The sequence below is a fragment of the Chrysemys picta genome, chromosome 12, assembly GCF_011386835.1.
Source record: "Chrysemys picta bellii isolate R12L10 chromosome 12, ASM1138683v2, whole genome shotgun sequence".
NCBI lineage: Eukaryota > Metazoa > Chordata > Testudines > Emydidae > Chrysemys > Chrysemys picta.
The window spans coordinates 43,428,457-43,436,252 of NC_088802.1; positions in this window are offsets into that span (position 1 = coordinate 43,428,457).

Here is a 7,796-nt window from a genome sequence, read left to right on the forward strand (position 1 = left end):
GACTTCCTCCTCGTCCTCTACTCTGTCTGGTATAATGTTTATGTTTGTGATCTTCCATTCTCCATCGTTCAACTGATAACGTTTACTGTTTTTATTCAGCTCTTCTGTTGTCTCATTGGACCAGAATATAAGGTCTGTTGCTGTTTGAGGAAAGAAAATGAAGACGCAGTGATTTAAAGGTGTTTCCTTTCTTAGTACAGGGAGTTCAGATCTGCTGCCACAGTCCAGGTGTGTATTCAGAAGGAGGGAAGAGAAGGTTAAGATCCCCTTCCCACCCACCCTCGGTGGGAAAATTACATCTCTTGCCCAAAACAGAACTAGTTGTGTACTTGGAGCTTGATTCTTACTCCAAGGTAAACCAGGAATGACTTCACTGAAATCAATAAAATTATAACAGTATGATATCGGAATCCGGCCCACAGGTCACTGCTTAAATGGGAACAGATGTCTGCTGACAGCAGGAGTTTCATAACTCCATTGGTCTTGGATACTTGGTTGAATTCTGTCTCCCATCGTATGGCCTTGATCCAAATCCGAATGAAGTCAGTGGGAGTCTTTCCACTGACTCGAGTGAGCTTTAGATGAAGCACTTAGAGGAGCAGTTGGCAGTGGATGTCTCTTTCCTGTGCTTCCATAAATACTTGGGAGTAGCTATTATCTGGACCTCTTCTTCACAGACTCACTATGGTGGCAATTGTGCAAACGGAGCATTTTCTTGAGAAAAATATATAGGTCTCGATACCGAGATGGCTAGCCCCCTTCCCTGTAATGTTTCACTCCCGGACGTGAACTGGGTCTGTTTAATACTGGCATTCCTAGCAAAGAGTTTCCTCTTCAAAATCGTGGCTGGCTGACTTTCTGGAAGAGCTGCTTTAGCCAAACACAAGTTATTGGACTCAATTCAGGGGTAACTGGGTGACATTTAATGGCCTGTGAGACACAGAAGGTCTGAGTAGATGATCTAATGATCCCTTCTGGCTTTAAACTCTAGGAATGTCATGAACAATTGTTACCTTTAGTTTAACGAAGCCAATTGATTTTCAAGTGAAACTCAATTATTAGAATAGTTGTAGCTAAATGGACACCTGTCTATGCAAACAATAAAAGATCATGCTTGAAAGTAAGTCTTGCCTCCCCGTTTCTGTGCCTACCATGGGGATAAAATAAGAAAGCATGCAGCAGTCCAGACCCTAGATCTCTAGCCTGGAACTCAAATCTCTAAGTCTGGGTCCCATCCTGCAGCCCTTTGTCAGTCATGTGAGTAGTCCCCTCAACTTCAGCCCTTGGAGTTCTATTTTTAATCTAGACCCTCATGCACATTTTAAGGACTAGACCTTGCAAACTTAAGTAGTCCCTATTGCAGTCAATGGGACTAGTCATTTGACCAAGCTGGCCACTCCTGGGAGTAAAGGCTTTGCAGAGGCAGAACCTGGATTCTTCCAGAGATAAACATATAGGACACTCCATAGTGGGAGATCATGCCATGGCCCACTTTCCCTCTTGCATTGTCATTTTTTTAACACAATGGACACTGTTGAGTAGTGAACATAAAAATTCAATGGCAGATCAGACCTGTGATCCAATTAGTCCATTGTCTTGTTGTGGACAGTGGCCAGCACCAGAAAATCCAGTCTGGTTGTAGTAAAAGTGAATAAGAATGGACATACCTGATACTATGTCTGAGAAGAGGGTTATGCTGCACATCTGGGTGTCAAATGGAAACTTGTGCATCTTCAAGTTGCATGCTATGGTGACACGGTGCTCTTGGATTATGGTAATCATGCCGTTGTGGGTGATGGACAGATAGGGCCTGTTGAGGAATTTCTCTTCATCCACACTGAAGGAACCAATGTTCCAAAACAACGAAAAGTAAAATGACAAAACGCTTCTTGCAGATCGACGACAATATTTTATTTGCAAACTCATTTTTAGTGAGACTTTGAAGGTCAGTGAACCTTACTACATAAAACAGGAAGCAGAAGAGAGAGGGTGAGTGACAGAGAGTAACAAGGGATGAGAGATTTAAAACAAACAGGAGAGGCCAAAAAGGCTGTGGGAGGAGATAGGAGAGATGGGAAGAGAGAAAGCAAGCAGAGAAAGTCTGGGGCGCAGAGAAGGGCTGATAACCCCCATCTGCACCAAGACTTGTAGTGCACCCCATTAACATGCTAGATGAGACATGAAAGACATTCAAGGACATATGAATCACTTGCCCCATTGGACCAGGGACTGTTGGCCTAATTCTGATCTCACGCTGCTTCCACCCTCTAACTATTGACTTCAGCTGAATTACTCCTGATGTCCACCGTGTAAGTGAGAGCAGAATCAGGCCCTATGTCTTTATTTGCGTCTTGTGCAGTGCTGAGCACACAGCTGCTTCTTAACAAATAGTCACTATTTAATCATTTAGGGACAATACCAAATATCACAGTACAGCGGGCATCTCCTGGACCTACAGAATAAACAGTGACAGGAGCCTCTAAGATATACTGTTGGAGTCTGTCTCCTTTTGATTGGCTTCCCTGTCTGTCAGATAGATTTCCCATAGCCTGCCCATGCTCTACTAGTGCCCCCTCACTCAGGGACTAAAAAAAACCTGTTTTATTTAATGAATGTTTTCTTATTGTCATGAGATCAGTGTGATTGATTGATTGAGTCTTAGCTATTCCACCCTCCTGCCCCCCCCCCTGCCCCGCAATTCATCCTGCAAAACCTTTGCTTATGTGAGTAATCCTCACTCAGATGAGTCAGTCCCATTGATCTCAGTGGCTCCCATCATGTCCCTTGTAATTATCCCTCTTACGGAAGCAAGTTGAAATCAGCCAAGGAGAGTCTTACTGTTCATAAATGATGATATGTGGGGACCAAAATGTATCCACTGGCAGTTTGAGGTTGGAAATGTCACAGAAATCTTGAGGATTCCAAGTCACAAAGACATTTTTCCACTTCTAGAGGAAAGAGAAATCCCAGAATGGAAACAATTTCTGGACTCACAGCACACAGGAAATAGCTTTGATTTTACAGAAAAAAGCTCTTACCATGATCACTAAGAAACAGACAGTGACAGTTTGAAGCTTTTCAGACTAGAGAAACAAAATGGGAAAGTGATTATCATGATTTCATTTACTAAGGTAGGTACAGAACTTAGAGGCTGTTCAGCGTTTTTCTTACAATGATGGCGTGATGGGTGTCAGAGATATGAGAAAATCAGGGCAGACCAATAACATACTTTTCTTGGTCTTACAAACTGAGGTGTAGATTGGAAGGGTAAAGTTCAATGTTTGGAAAAAGCAGTTGCCTGATAGAATCCACCTGGCTATGTAAATCTGTGCTGGGAGAGCATCCAGAGCAGGAGAAAAATTGCAACATGGCTCAGGAAAATCGAGTCTACCAAATCTGATCCCTGATATATAAGGAAGGCAAAACCTAACAAGAATTACCAAGTCTCTTCTCACTCTCCCCTCCCGCTCCCCCCACTCCACAGTGCTGTAACACTGGCTAATAACGTGGGTTCCCTTTACTCAGGCTAAGCAGAGGTGTTTCCCTTGTAAGAGGTTTTTTTTTTTTTTGGAGGAAACAGAAAAAGAGAGAAGTTGAGATGAAATACAAATCAAGGGCCAAATTCCTGAGTATTCTTGGACAACTTTGCAGTGCTTTGGCAACACAGTGCAGCTTAATAGGCCAATTAAAAAGCGGATAGGAGGCTGGTAGAGAAATGATTCTTGCCCTGGACTTCGATCTTTTAGAGCTCATTTTAATGTGACACCTGTTCAACATGTGATGAGCACTAAAGCAATGTTAAACAACCCTCTCATTTGTGCAGATGTGACAAATTATTTTACACCTGGCACCTCCAACCATACATTGCTCTGGATTCTACTTTCCAACCAGAGCCATAAAGTCTGGAGAAGAAGACCTAAGGTGCGGGCTCTGCCCTTTCACATCAGTGGCAGTAATAATGGAGTTACTCCTGATTTGCGCTAGTCTGAGTGAGAGAAGAATCACTCACTCACTTTAGGATCATCAGCGGCCTCAACTTTTCAATCTCCACAATATTTCCTACTATAAAAAATAATAAGGTTTGTTTCCTTACCACTGAGAGGATGGACATCAGTGCAAATTGTATCTTCACTTTCAACGGCTCTTTCCAATTTTTCTTGGGTATTGTATGTAGTGGGGGTGCCTTTTCAGAAGAGAGATTCAGATACTGAATAACGTCATCGTACTTACAGGGCTGTTCTGGGGCAGCACCTGTTGAAATAAAATGAAAGTCTGGTTACATCCAAATTCCTTTTATCAGAGCAATACCGGGCAGGATCTCAGCATGCACCACACACCCAGCCTATAGGATGGAAATGCACCAGAGGATTAAAAGACATTGGGCTGTAGCTGCTAGAAAGCCCCTGCCAGATCTTTGTCCCCTTTCACACTGGCAGGACTAGGGTGCCTGTCTTAATCTTCCTCATCCATGTATGAGAATATAAATTCCTCATGGATAATCCGGTTGATTTTCCCCTGATCCTACTACCATTTAATTACCTGTTGCCAAAGACAAAGTGAGAATAGCTAAGAATGCTTCCCACATCATTCCCCTTTTCCTAATGAGGCAAAAAGTACAGCTGATGCTACAGATAGTTGCGAGTGGCTATCAGCTGAGGTGTAACTGGTGCTTTGATATTAATCAGTGTAGGGAGGAAGCTTATATAATTCAAGGCTTGGGTTTTTTTTTTTTTAATGAATTCAGTGATAATAGCGCAATGCACTCAGCTGGCTCTTGGGATCAGCTCGTGAAATTACTGTTAATGGATTTGATGTTATGGGACCAATGCTGTGGTAGAAATAATTTGCTTTAACCCCATAGTCCCCCATGGAAGGTATTGCTTGTTGTTGGGATTTATTTATACAAAATAAATCGAGGCTTTTTTGTTTTTAAATTTGTCCAAAGTGGGTCTTGCTGTTTATCGGACAGCCTTGCCGCTGCACTCTGCCACAGGGGAATTGACCCCTGGGCTTCCATATCCCAGGTAAGTGCCCTAAGAACTAAGGATGGCTGTCTTGTGAATGGAGCCCTTTGAAAACGCTTGGGAACAAAATGTTCTGGGTTAAACATGTTTTGTTTGTTCTGAAATCAACTTTTTTGATTCACTGAAATTTTTCATGACTTTCAGATTGTTTTGAAAACCCCCCATTTTATCTTTTCCGCACTGCCAGCCAGCCGAATAGTCAATCATTTGCTGTAAAAACATCACCTACCTCTAAAGTTGTATGAAGTTAACAAACTGGTAAGAAAGTTACATGGTCTCTCAATGCTGGCAGTTTATCCACCTTGGTTCCCTCTGCTTAAAGTGCCAGCTGTGTCCTGACGTCCATTCTTCACCGCTCCCTGCACTGTTTAGGTTCCATGGGCTTGGCGCCTTCACAACTGCCCAGCCCTGCTTCACTTGGTGCAGCTCTAAAGCTCAATCTTCCTGACTTCAGATTTTCTGCATCCCCAACTTATGTGCTTCACAGGCTATACAAAGCTTAGGAACCCCAGATGCTCATAACCCCAGATCCCTCTTATAAAACACACCCTGTCGAAAACTAAAAAGGTGTAGGAAGAGGAGCTCTTAGGTGTTGTGGAGAGAGAGGCTAGACTAGTAGTTAGTGAGACTTTGCAAAGCTCTCCCTTGCCTGCCCTGGTCCCCCTGACTGTCTCTGCATTCTCTGGTTTGTTGTTTGATGTGGAAGATCCTTCCAGGCTGAACAAGGCTGCTCCTTCTAGGGTGACCAGATGTCCCGATTTTATAGGGACAGTCCCGAATTTTGGGTTTTTTTCTTATATAGGCTCCTATTACCCCCCACCCCCATCCTGATTTTTCACACTTGCTGTCTGGTCACCCTAGCTCCTTCACTAGTTTATTATCTAGCAAACATAGCTTGCTTGTATGCTTGTATGTCTGAGGTTATATTGGGTATGTGTGTATATATGTAAATATACAGTATGTGGGGTGTATGTGCCACAGTGGAGCCAGGATCTAGGGTAGCCTCTGTAGCATTGTCCCCCCCACCCCCACAATCCTCGGCATTTGTAACCCATGGAGCCAGATTCTGCTCCTGTTAGAGCCTGGCAGAGCTCCCGAAGGGTGGAGACTCCACCCCCAGAATGTCCAGCTCCCTGTCCCAGCTGGATCTTGGAGCTGAACGCCCTCGCTCAACCCAGCTGCAGCAGAGGAGGGGTACAGGTCACCAGGGGAGGGGGATTCCCCAGCTCAGCCCCTTGCCGTGCTGTGTGGCCAGCCCTTCGTGGGCCAGTGTTGGGATGAGTCTTGGTGTCCAGCCAGGGGTGTCTTCCCCTGTGGAGGCTGATCTAAAGCAGGGGGAGCTGGGACCAGCCTTTTCTGCTCTCCCCCATGGCCTGGGTGCCTTGAAAAGATGAAACTAGCCAAACAGCCTCTGCATAGCTGAGGTTAAACTGAGCGCTGCTGGAAAGGAGGGTGAGTCCCAGGAGCACCATAAACCAGAACATCATGGGCCAAATTCCACCCCTAGTGCATTCCCCATCCCCCACCCGGGAGTCAGTGTGGTAACAACCAAGGCGTAAATTCATTGGGCTAGGATGGTGCAACCTCACCCAGCAGAGATGCTGACAAAAACCCATCCAGCAGAATCAAACCTCCCAGGGTGCATGTGTTCAATAGCGACCCACCCACCCCCACCAGTTGTGTGGTGAACAAACCCTGAGCAATGTGGCTAAAAGGGCAGATTGGCTTTCAGAACTTAGGGTTGCCTGGTGCATAGGTGCTAGAACTAGGGGTGCTGCTGCACCCCCTGGCTTGAAGTGGTTTCCATGTTTCTTTCTTTTTTTTTAAACCCTTTGTCAGCCTTGCAAAACTGTAATAAATACAAATCATCCCATTCACAAACTCTCCTTGCCCGCTCCTACCAGTGTTCATGATGAAAAAACGGAGAGTATAGTATTTGCCCATTCACACACACACTTACACCCCCACAGTCAAAAAAAGGCAAATGTAGGCATGTAGAATTTTGTGTGGCTGCTTTATTGCCATTTCCGCATTAACAAGGAGACTGAAAATATTGTCAACTAAAATTAGCATAGTTGCTACCCTGGGGCCTGATGATGGGCGGGGCAATGGATACTGCAGACTTGCCCGGTGTGGACCTGGGAGCTCTCTGAAATTACTGGGGGTTGTTCTCTCAGCTGTTCTGCTCCACCTGTACAGGTTGACGTCCTTGCCAGAAAAGCCCCCGCCTATTGATTGGGTTTATTACAAGACTGCAGTTGCTAATGCTGGCATGGTGGATGAGTTTGAAAAGAAGGTGAGATTCTCGTCCTCAATTAGATGTTGCTGCTGTTTTGAAATCCAAGTGGAGGCTGCTCATATCTGATGCACAAGACACAGAACTGTGAACTTTTTCTCTAGCAGACGGCTAGGAGAGATTATTAGGAGGTATTGGCCCAGATCCTGTGCTGTGGTGTGCAGCTGCTTTACATCACACTGCTAGCACAAAACAGCCCCAAAGCTGGCATAGCTAACCATAGGAAGGGTCATTTTAGAGGAGGGGGATCCTCCAGTGGCATAAAGCTAACGCTTTTTCTCTTATAGCCTGTATAGGTTTTCCCGGCCGTAGGTGTAGAAGTGGCCCGAGGAAAGAATATATGGTCGGAGCTTTCCTATTGTCTGCTGATTCCCAAGTGCCCAAGAGCACTAGTCTGGCTACTGGGGAAATATTAGCTCTGGGAGCATGCAGGGCTTTTAACAGAATTGACAGGCAACATGTTTAGAATTTATTTT